The sequence below is a fragment of the Sorghum bicolor genome, chromosome 10 (assembly GCF_000003195.3).
Source record: "Sorghum bicolor cultivar BTx623 chromosome 10, Sorghum_bicolor_NCBIv3, whole genome shotgun sequence".
Lineage (NCBI taxonomy): Eukaryota > Viridiplantae > Streptophyta > Magnoliopsida > Poales > Poaceae > Sorghum > Sorghum bicolor.
This window is the reverse complement of record NC_012879.2, coordinates 18,255,215-18,267,391: the sequence shown is the minus strand read 5'-3', so window position 1 is coordinate 18,267,391 and position 12,177 is coordinate 18,255,215.

Genomic DNA, 12,177 nt, shown 5'->3' with positions numbered 1-12,177 from the left:
TTACTTAGTTACACAAACTAAGCAATGTGACTAACAAGGTTACACAAACCGAATTAGCCACGCAAGGGAACTACTTCTAGCTACACAAGCAAGAAGGTAACTAGCAAGCTACACAAGCTTAACTAATTACAAAAGCAACTACACGAGCACAAGTATATAAAGAATGTAAATACAAGCTTGTGTAAGGCGAATGCAAACCACCGAGAAGAGTAGACAATGTTGACACGGTGATTTTTACCGAGGTTCACTTGGTTGCCACCAAGCTACGTCCTCGTTGTGGCGATACACCCACTTGATGGATCACGAGCTAATTGGCATTCCAAAGCCAAACCCTCAGCGGGTGCCGCACATCCACTCTCAAGATGGGGATCCTCCAAGCCACAAGCAATCCACTAGAGTTGCTCTTTGCGATCCCCGCGGGGTGAGCACCGTACCCCTCACAAATCCTCCTCCGGAGCACCGCACAATCTTCTTGCGTGCTTCAAACGGAGTCACAATCCACCAAACCGTCTAGGTGATGGCAATCACCAAGAGTAACAAGAAATCCCCAATCACAAAGATTTCCTAGTGCCACCAAATGCAAATCTCGAATGCACACACTAGGCTCTCACTCCCTCACTCTAAATAGCACCAAGCATGAGAGGGAGAGGAAGGGGAAAAGGTGGATCTTCAACCTCTCATCCACACCCACAAAGGGCTCTCAATCTCTCTAAGAAATTTCAGCTCAAAACCATGGGAGAGAGAGAGGAGAGGAGGAACCCTAACTTGCTTGCTCTCCTAAAGTGAGAAAATGGGGAGAGAAGTAAGGAGGAAGAGGGCAGCAGCAGCCCCAAATACCTCAGCTCGCGCTCCCAACGGTCAGATTCAGCCTCACAGGAAATTCCAGTGCGGGTAGGAAATAATTCCAGGCGAACACACATTTGACCGTTGGCGTGGGTTAGATCTGAGCTCAACCGGAAAATTTCCAGTGCGGGTAGGAAATAATTCCGATTGACCCCTCTCTGTTGCAAGCACAAACACTAGAATGTCCAGGTAGGGCAGTGAATAATTCCGATCGACCCCTTGCTGTTTGGGCAAGACTACTAGCTCAGTTTTTCCAACTCAAACCCCTTTTAAAGGTGCTAACTTTCCCACGAAGTACCAAAAACAATTTAGCACTAAAGTTAGCATTTTCACAAATAATTTTTAGGGCTTTCTCAAGTATTCTCACCACGTCACTAAGCGCAATGCATATGCAAATGAGACTCACACTTAGTGGCACTAGATAACCATTGCAACTAAAGATTTCCCCTCTTTATAGTACGGTTATCTATCCTAAATCCGGTCAAGCACTTCTCTACTCAACTTAGACCGGTGAAATGAAATGCCCTATAGGTTATACCTTTGCCTTGCGTATTTCATTCCATCTCCTTCGATGTTGATGCAACACATGCACCAACCAATCACAAATGATATGATCCACTTCATATCATCACATGACCGTATTGGTTCATCGATCTTGACCTCACTTGCTCTTCACCATTGCCTTGGTCCATCGGCGCCAAGTCTTGCTCAAGCTTCACCGTCACACGCGGTCCCTCGCTTCAAAGCCTCTGACTTGCCCTTCACACTTGCAACTAGTCCATCGAGCCAAGCCTCATCTTGATCTTCTCCACCTTGGTCACATGATTCCATGTCATGTCTCATATGCAATGAGTTCCTTTATCATCACATATCCACCTGTGGACTAATCTCCTGTATATCTCACATAAATACTATTAGTCCACCTAAGTTGTCACTCAATTACCAAAACCAAACAAGGACGTTTCACGGTGCTCAGGCGTCTGCCACGTGTCACTAGCCGTTTGAATTCGACCGTTGCCGCCAACGGCTACCACGCGCTCGCGCCTGACACAGCACCACCGGACGCTCAACTGGTCCACACCGGACGCGTCCGGTGCACACCGGACTCGTGCGCAGAGAGCTCCGCAAACTCGCAGGGTCACCGGACGCTAAGCAGCGGTAGCGTCCGGTGCTCACCGGACCCATGCGCAGAGAGGGTCGCAAAACGCCCGCACACCGGACGCTGAGCACCGGACTCACTCCGGTGCGTCCGGTGCACTCTGCTACACCCGACAGCACACCGGACGCTAAAGGCCAGCGTTGGGTGCCTCCGCGCAGAGCGTCCGGTGAGTGTTTCCTACTGAGAAACACTCCCGCGACTTCTCCAAATTTCCCACCGGCGCAATAGAAAATATACGCTTAATTTTCTCAAAAGCGCCGAACAACCCACACCTCTCTCAACCCTAGGAACACCACCTCCTTTGCAAGTGTGCCAACACCACCAAGTGTACACCACCATGTGTAAGTGTGTTAGCATTTTCACAAACAAATTCCCAAAGGAGTTAGCCTCTCAACTTGCCACGCCACTCGATCCTAACATGTATGCAAAGTTAGATCGCTCAAGTGGCACTAGATGACCGATATGCAAACAAGTTTGCCCCTCTTGATAGTACGGCCATCTATCCTAAATCCGGTCATAAACTTCTCTGCCCACCTATGACCGGTGAAATGGAAATGCCCTAGGTTATACCTTTGCCTTGCGCATTCCATTCCATCTCCTCCAATGTTGATGCAACACATGCACCAACCAATCACCAAATGATATGATCGACTTCATATCATCACGTGACCGTATTGGTTCATCGATCTTGACCTCACTTGCTCTTCACCGTTGCCTCGGTCCATCGGCGCCAAGTCTTGCTCAAGCTTCACCGTCACACGCGGTCCCTCGCTTCAAAGCCTTCGACTTGCCCTTCACTCTTGCAACCGGTCCATCAAGCCAAGCCTCATCTTGATCTTCTCCACCTTGGTCACATGACTCCATGTCATGTCTCATATGCAATGAGCTCCTTCATCACATCATCACCTGTGGACTAATCTCCTGTGTATCTCACATAAACATTATTAGTCCACCTAAGTTGTCACTCAATTACCAAAACCAAACAAGGACCTTTCAATCTCCCCCTTTTTGGTAATTGATGACAACTCTACAAAGATATGGAAATTAAGCTTTTTCAAGCTAGCACTTCACACAAGTGTAAATTGCTACCTTGTTTTGGATTTTATGCTACTTATCCAACATTTAAGCTCTATGTCAAGATTTGGATAAGCACCATAAAACCCTACTAAGTGCTAAGGTGTATAGAATAAACCTTTGTAGCTCGATACCAAGTTCGATAGCATTTGAAGCATTCAATGTACACCATCCTTAGCACCAAGAGTAGCTAGACACAAAAACACTAGAAACCCCATGAGATCAACATTAAAAGCAAGGGTCTAGTCTTTACTTGAAGAACACAAGTCTAGCTACCAACCTATGCATGCTAGTTATCATATCATCAATCAAGTTCTATAACTAGCATACACCACACAAGCATGCATATTGTATTTAGAAACTTATGCATTGCAAGCAAGCACATGAATATGCACAAATCAAATGCAAACAATCAATGTTCATGAGCATGCATTTTGATCCTTCTTGATCTTTCCTTGAATTACAAACCTCCAGACACCCTTCTCTAACCGTGGCCGCATTTCACATTCTCTTCTTCCCTCTCGGCTCTTCCTCTCAAAAAACCGACCACCAACCTTGGATTTACTATTTCGACCATCAAAAGTTTGATTTGATCCATAGATCTTGAAGAGGCAGGTATACTCTTTCACCTCTTAGTTTTTGACACATTGATTTGACCTATATTACTACGTTGTCTATCTAATTAGTACGCACAACACAAAAGTTACTAGGGATATACTCCCTCCATCCCAAATTGTAAGTCGTTTGACCTTTTTTATCCCAAGTTTGACCAACTCGTCTTATTCAAAAAATTTGTGCAAATATAGTCAAATTTAAGTCATTCTTGAAGAACTTTTATTAATAAACCAATACACAACAAAAAAAGTAATATTTTGTATAAAACTTGAATAAGACGAGTGGTCAAACTTGATATTAAAAAAGTCAAACGACTTACAATTTGGGATGGATTGAGTAACTAATACAAGTAAAACACCTAACTATGTATCTAACTAACTAACATGAGGACTACTATATAACTAAATTTACTAACTAGGGTATATTATTCTTCATGTATTTGGATTTGGGATTGCTAATATATAGATATATTTGCTAATATACAACTAACAGACTAATATATAACTCAATTTAGTAAAGAAACTGAAACAATTAGTAACTAAATTACCTAAATTAGATTCAATAGTTAAACTTCGAAAAAATTAGGTAACACAGAAACATATGTGAGTTCTGCTAAATTAGGTTCAATAATTAGGCTTCTAACTAAAGTACCTAAACTAGCTAACTAAATAAATTACTAATTACTAACTAAATAAATTAGGCTTCTAACTAAACTACCTAAACTAGCTAATTCATTTTACTAAGTATTCTAAATAAATTACTAACTCAATTATTATGTAAACTATAATAACTAATTTCTAAAAAAACTCACATTGTTCCCGGCCGCTGCCGCGGACGGATGCAGGGCAGAGGGGGCCTGAGGCCCGCGACCTCCGGCGAGGTGCGCCGCTGCAGATGGAGGTGGAGAAGGGGGCGGCGAGGTCGGAGCCCGCCGCCAACGATGAGGACGTCGGCGGCGGATGGGCGTCCCGGGGGCACGAGGAAGCCCGGACGGTTGGGGGCGCGAGCAAAGCCGGGGACGGCCGGGGGCGCGAGAACGGCGGGGACGAGACGCGACGACGGCGGTGACGGGGCGCGAGGACGGCGGGGATGGGGCAGCGGCGGAGGCTTGGGAGAGGACGCGAGGACAGCGGGGATGGGCCGGCGGGACTCAAGCTCGGCTCCACGAGGCAGGGCGTATAGGTTAAGACCTCGACGTCATGATCTGTGGCGTCGAGGTCGACGCCATGATCTGTGGCGTCAAGCCCCCTGCCATCCCCCAGCCATGTCATGCCATGTCACACGTCGACCTGGCCAGTGGCAGTGACCTCGACGTCGTGATCCATGGCATCGAGACGTGTAACCTCGACGCCATGCTTCACGGCGTCGACCCCCTGGGTCCAAAACTAAGTTTTTGTCAACCAGGAGTCCAAATGAGAACTTTCTTTAAAAAAGGACCAAATTGTAAAAAATTGGAGCAAAGGGTGTGGTGGGTATTTGGCAGGTACTGTATCGGATGGATGTGGATGTAGAACAGTAGAAGCCAAGCATCTTCAATAGTTCTAAATGAACTTACTATTTGTTTACTCTAGAAAATAGCTACTCTAATAGTTTGGTAAATGGGTTGTTATTGTTACTTTTTGGCAACTTCCCATCCAGCAGTACCGCGTGTTCATATTTGTCAACTTGCTATCCAGCAGATTAGTTGATTTGATTATTGGTTGTGGGTCTTCTTTAAGTTTATCAAGCCCAATTGGCAAACTGTTGGAGACAGAAGAAAATCTCATTTGACATATGTTTTAGCAAAACAAGTAAGTTTTACCAAACTGTTGGAGATGCTCTTGTTACACGTCAACTTCCAAAACTAAACAAATGCAATTCTAGCAATTAAGGCCTTGTTTAGAGCATCTCCAACAGTTAGTACGTTTGGTATTCTTGTTTTTTGTCCAAATCTTGAAAACACATATCCAACAGTTTTGTATCTTGGATTGACATTTTGGACAAGTTGCTATTTACCCGGTCAAGCTGTGCATATATGCAAACCAGCGGAGCACTTGGCAAACACGATCGCCGTGAATCCCGTCCTACTCCCTCGCACAAAAATTTCGCGGCAAGTCAAGTTAGGTCCACAATTTGGTAAATGTCAAATCAATTTTGTAAAACTTTTGGAGATGGTTTGTTTTTCTCCTCCCTATTTCGTTTTGGGAGTTGGCAAACTACAACAAATGACAAAGAAAAATATCAAACTGTTGGAATTTTGACACTGTAGTATTTTGTTTGTATTTATTAAATAGTGTCCAATAATGGACTAACTTGGCTAAAAAAAATTCGTCTCACGATTTTACAAGCAAGTTGTACAATTAGTTTTTTTATCTATGTTTAATACTCCATGCATGTGCTGCAATATTCGATATGATAGGGAATCTTATAAACTTTTGGAATTTTAAAGGATCTAAACAGGCCCTGAAATTTCCTCATGATCATTTGCGTTTATCTAATTTACCCCATCAATAGGACCAGATGTTTTACGCATTAAATTATTTAAACCGTCTAGATAATACGTGATTTTATGGAAATTTTACTAGCGTGACACATTACTTGATTGACGACATGGTTGTAGGTCAACTAGAAACAGAAAAAAAAATCTAGATAACCCTCTACCCATAAGCAAATGGCTTTTTAAATTGATGAATGGTGATGGAGTTTGTCAACTATTGCTGAGAAATAAATATTTAACACAGGTTTAATACATGCGTGAGGACTCCTAGTTTTGGGTTGGTCTTATGAAAGTTAAGGAGTTTTTTTTCATTGGGCAAGTTTGATCTAGGTGTTGGGTCTCAAGTGCGATTTTGGAAGGACTCGTGGATAAGATCGTATCCTTTGAAATTTATCTTTCCCGTGTTATAATATTGTTAGGAAGAAATGTGGCTTTTTCAGAAGATCTCTGGTGGAGTTTTGAGAGAACTGTGACTGATCTACGGAGGCTCAGGTAAGCTCCACCTGTGGCCACCCCGGCCCCGTTGGTCCAGAGCAAGAGGCGTTGGCGGCGTAGAGATCCTGCTCCGAAAAGCCGCCCGGTGCCGGACAACCTCGTCGGTCTCTGCTTCAACTGTCTGGGGACCGACCATTTGCATGCCAAATGCACATTCCCCTCTCGCTGCTTTTCCTGCCTCCAGGAGGGCCACCATGCGCGTGACTGCCCTCGCTCCCGTGGAGCCGGCAAGCGGGGTAGATCCCCCACGCGCACTCGAGGAGGGTCTCATGCAATTCGCCGCCGTCGTGACTCGCCATGCCGGGGTCTGGCAAACGCCACTGCACCTTCTCGCGTCGTCAGGGCGGCGAACGCCTCGCTGTCGGCGCCTTCCCGGCGCCCGTCGCGCGCACAGGTGCCGTGCTGGCGCATGGGCCCGGTGCCGCGGCGTTAGATGCTGCTCCCTCTGGGGGTGCGGTCGGTTCTGCCGGCGCTGCCCCCTCCTCTTCGGCCGGGAATGGGGTCGCCGCCGCCTCAGCCTCTCCGGCTCGCGTAGCCGAGGAGCGCCCCGTCACCGTCCCTCCACCGCTGCGTCTGCAGCGGCGTCCGGCGTCGCCTAGTTCTCGGGCCTCCGAGCCTCTGACTGAATTGGTGGTGGTCCCTCGCACGGCACTGCTTCAAGCTGCGGAGGACGAGCTCTCCTCCCTGGCGCTCGTCGCTATGGTGGTCAGAAGGCGACCGCCGGTTTCGCCGGCAATGGTGCGTGCCCACCTACTCGAGTCCTTTAGGCTTGGCGATGACCAGGTATCCGTCCGTCGCTTCTGGCCAGATGACTTTATCGTCCGCTTCTCTCGCCGGGAGGACCTGGACGACGTGTTGGGGACACCACCACCGTCTGTCGGTGCGTTCACGCTGCGGTGGCGGCCGTGGTCGTGCCTGTTCATGGCTTCGGCGGGGGTGTTCAGATTTTGTGTCCTTGTGGGCATGAAGGGGATCCCCTGTCATGCCAGATCATTGGAGGTCGTTCAGCTGATTCTGGGCTCCACATGTGCAGAGGTGCAGCTTGCAGGGGAGGGCCATGTCGGTGATCCCGACGATGACCACGAGATGGCGGCAAACCCGTCGGAGTGGTTGGGATGTAGTCAGTCGACGCCCAACTCGTCCCGAGGAAGGAACCCTGTCCGGTCGAGGGTCGGACGCCGTATAACGTGCTGATATCCGGAGCGCTGACCCTGGATGTCTCGAGGGGGTCCTGATTAGACGTTTCAACCTTGTTTCCCGCGTCCTGACACGCCCTGGGACGTTTGGTGGAGAAGGCTGCAAAAAGAACGATGGGACGGCTGCCTATTTCCTATCACGCTTCCCGTGACCAGTGTGTTAGGTGGGAAAATGGCAGGTGCATTAAATGCCCTGGCTCTCTTGCGCGCGTCAGGCGGCGGATAGTGTCCCTGCGCTCGACGCTTTCCGATTCGCCCGAGCCCGCTCCCGTATTCGACGGTAGCTAGCGCTCGACCCCTGATCGATTCGTTCGACGCTATTTCCGTCTTCGAGGCTACGGCCATCGATGGCTGCGCATGTGTGCGGCCAGAGCGTCGAGTCGGGGGCCTCGTCCTGCGTACGGATAGTCTCATTACGTGCATCGGTGAGGGTACCCCTTATTGATACCCTCGACAGTAGCCCCCGAGTCTCCATTCGAGCGCTGGCGCTCGAGTGGAGGCTTTGTTTTGCGATTTAATTTTCGTGGGGGCGCGCGAGCGACCCCGCGGGGGTAGCCCCCGAGCCCTTGAAGGAGTTTTTGACTCCTTCGTGGGTTGTTTTGCCTAATTTGCAGAAACGCTATCGACACCGGTGGTGGAAGGTTTTAATTGGCTTGCTTTGCGTGGAGGTTTCGACGTACTCTCGGTAGAGCGAGCGTCTTCCACCTCAGATTGAGTTCCTAACGGGTAGTCCAAGTGAGAACCTGTGCCCCTTTCGAGGGGGTCAGCTGTAGCCCGGAGGCGTTCTCATAAAGCAGGGTCGACGTGGTCGGGGATACCGGTCTCATTCGATAGAGTCCAGCGGCTCGATGCCTCCCGTTGGGGGAGATTCCTCTCGACTGTCTCGACTCTACCTTGGACATCCCCAGCGAGTCTTCGAGGCAGGCCTCGATCTTCGACCGCTCACTGGAGATCCCTGACTCCGGTGCTCGAGATCGGCTGTCGAACCCTTTCGGTGGGCCAGCCTGCGACCTCTCGAGGCTTTTGCGGGTACGCCCCTTGGCTTACAAGGGAAGGAAGTGGTCGTGGCGGTTCGCCTTTTTGCCCGTTGGGCGCGCCTTTTTAGGCGGATGACGTTACGACACTGCGTCGGCGTGGAATTCAGAGTGCCCCGCCTGTGAAGGGGGAAAGACTGTTAGGTGGCGCATTTATGGGGGGGGGCGTTACCTCATTTCTCGGATCCGTCCGTTGGCGGATCGTTGCTTATGAATACGCCGTGGCACCGTCGCCGTTCTTCCTTCTTTCTCCCGCCTCCTTGCCTTCATCCTTTTGTCGCCTTAGTTCTCTTGCTGTCCTACTCAGGCGCGCGCGCCCCCTCGAGCAGTAGCGAATCCTCCGTCCTTTCAGCCAAGATGCTAGTGACACTCGTCGCCGCCGACGACTGGCGCCCATCGTCGATGACGGAGCGCCGGCTGCTAGAGCTCGAGAGTGAGGGACTCTTGCGTCGCCGCACCTCGCTGTCGTCGCCAGAGTGGATCGCGCCGCCGGCAGGCCACAGGGAGCCCTAGCCGCCCGAGGGCTATGTGGTGTCGTTTGCCAAGTTCCACCGCCACGGCCTGGGCGCTCCCCCGAGACGCTTCATGGTGGCACTCTGCTACCACTACGGGGTGGAGCTCCAGCATTTTTCCCCGAACACCATCACCGTCGCGGCGGTCTTCGCCGCAGTGTGTGAGGGCTACCTGGGGTTGATGCCCCACTGGGAGCTGTGGCTCCATCTCTACAGGGGCGAGCTTTTCAACGCCCCCATCGGAACTACTGGCGTAAGGAAGCACGTGCGGGCCGGGTGCCTCAACCTGGTGCTGAAGACGAAGAAGACGGAGAGGCCGTGCGAGTATATCCCGGTGGGGCTGTCGACGAACCACGCTGGGTGGGACTCCTAGTGGTTCTACTTGAGGAACGACGACGGCCTCTTCCCGGCTTACACGGGCCGTCTGATTACAGAGCACCCGGACAACTGGACGTACGACGTCGTCCAAGAGCACCAGTCGCGGCTCGACCCCCTCCTCGATGCCATGAAGAAGCTGCGCCTGGAGGGCCTGTCCGCCGCTCTCGTCCTCTCAGCCGTTCATCGTCGAAGGGTCCTCCTCTGATGTCTCGGCTGTTGAGGATGGACGAGATGGGGCCGGGCGTCTCGTCCCGGGATCTCGAGGCTTGCCGGATGTCTAACGTGGCTTTGGCGGACGATGAGATCGCCGCCCGGGTTAGGGCGGCCATCGCCGGTGACTTTAAGTCAAAGCACGTCAATGGCTTCCCTATGAGGCCCGACGAAGGCTCGGTCGATCTGGTATGCTTTCTTCTTCGCGCGCAGCCTTGATTCTGGGTTCCTTTTCCTCCCTTTTTTTTTTCTAAACCCACCTTTATTTTGGCAGGGGCGGATCGACGTCCGGTCCTCGAGGCCTCCGGTAAGGGAGGACGAGGTTGATCGCGACGCGCGGCGCCGGTCCACCGAGAAATCGAAGTCCGCCAAGGACTCTAAGAAGAAGGGGGAGAAAAAGAAAAACCTCGACCGCCAAGCCTTAGAGGCGCGTCGGTCCAAATCCAGGCAGAGAGTAGAGCCTGAGGAAGAGTCCCCCAGCGACGAAGATGACGATGATGACGAGGATAGTGATGACTCCGAGAGGATGGCGTCTCGTCTTGACCGGATTCTCGAGGGTCCAGCTCGAGGCGATGTCGACGCTCCCCGGACGGAAGTTCTGACGGGGGTCCAGGCGGATCCCACCGCCCTCGTGCCGTCACCCCTCCTGTGCCTGCGGCTGGTCAGGTCGCCCCGCGCCCTCCTCCCGTGCCCAAGACAGGTGGCCATGCTAGGTCCCAGGCGACGGGGCCGTTAACCCGCGGTCGTGCTGCAGCCTCCGAGAAGGGCGAGTCCGTCCGCAGGAGCGCCAGTCCCGGTGTCCGTCAAGCGGAGGCTACCGGGCCAAGGCCGGCGCCAGTCTTCGAGGGGTCCGGGACCTCGACGCGGGGTGGCTCGAGGCCCACCGGTCGGGGTACTGGTCGACGAGCTGTTCTTCCTATGGGGTAAGCTTTTCGAAGTTGTGACTTTCGTTTTCCCATTCCCTCGTGTTTCCTTGTATTCTGGTCTTTTCATGCTCGCTCCCTTCTTTTTAGGCTGAAGCGGACGCTCGAGCAGGCCCAACCTTCAATGGCGAAGAAGCTCAAGACGGGAGCAGCCCCCAAGGAGCCAGGTTTGCAGTTTGTTCCTCGATCTTGTGACGTTCTTATGCTGGTTATTATAGCGACCGGCCTCTGTTCCTTGTTTTGCAGGCTCCTCCGACCCTCGTCCTCCGGCCGACGCTGAGAGCGCCCCGCCTCGTCTCGAGCCTGCCCGTCGCCGCCGACACGGGTCGAGGCGCCCCAGACTCAGGGGCAAGGAGGAGCCCCCGAGCCTCCCCGATTGGGGGTCGAGGCGGATCCCATTACCATCAGCGACACGTCTGGTGGCAACGAGACGTCGGGGGATGCCCACCCTATGGATGAGGAGGCGTCGACGTCCCTCATCGCGGGACGGGCTCCCTGGCCCGCCGGTCTCCGCGCCCTCGAGGAGCAGAAGAAGAAAGGGGAGGAGGATGAGGAGCGGGAGCGCGAGGCTACGCGGCAGCCGCAGGACGGTGGCCGCGGGCTAGAGCTGCAGGAGCATGAGGAGCAACAGCAGCAACAGCAGCAGCAGCAGCAACAGGAGCAGCAACAACAACAGCAGCAGGTGGAGCACCAACAGCAAGTGCTCGAGGTGGAGCGGCAGCAGCATCAGGGGGGCCAAGAAGAAAGGCCGCTTGAGCCCCCGCCCCAAGATCTGCCTCAACCAGTGCCGCCGGCGCCGCAAGAGCCTGGCAAGCAGGAGGAAGATTTGCCGGTGTACGGCCCCCCGACCCCAGCGTGGCTTCTTCTGGGGGCGCCCGCCGCGATCCGGGCAGAGCCGGGGCGAGCGGATGGTGTGGTGGCGCTTGCCTGCCTGATGCGCACCCCCACCGACCCCGAATCCGAGATCAAGAGGACGATCTACGGCATGGACGGGATCGCCCCAGGGTTCCTCCAGGAGCGTCGGGCGTGGGAGGATCGATTTCCCTCTAAGGAGGACGAGATTGGGACGTCGGGAAGCAAGGACGGTACCTGGAAGACGGTGGATGACGACGGGCGGTTCCCATGCCTCGTCGATCTGTTCTTGCGCCACGGGGGCTCCCTCGAGACCGTTGAGAACCTTATCCGCGGTGTCAAGGCGCGGGCTGATCGGGAGATGGAGAACTGGTGTCCCGATCGGATTCGTATCCGAGCTTCGACTGATC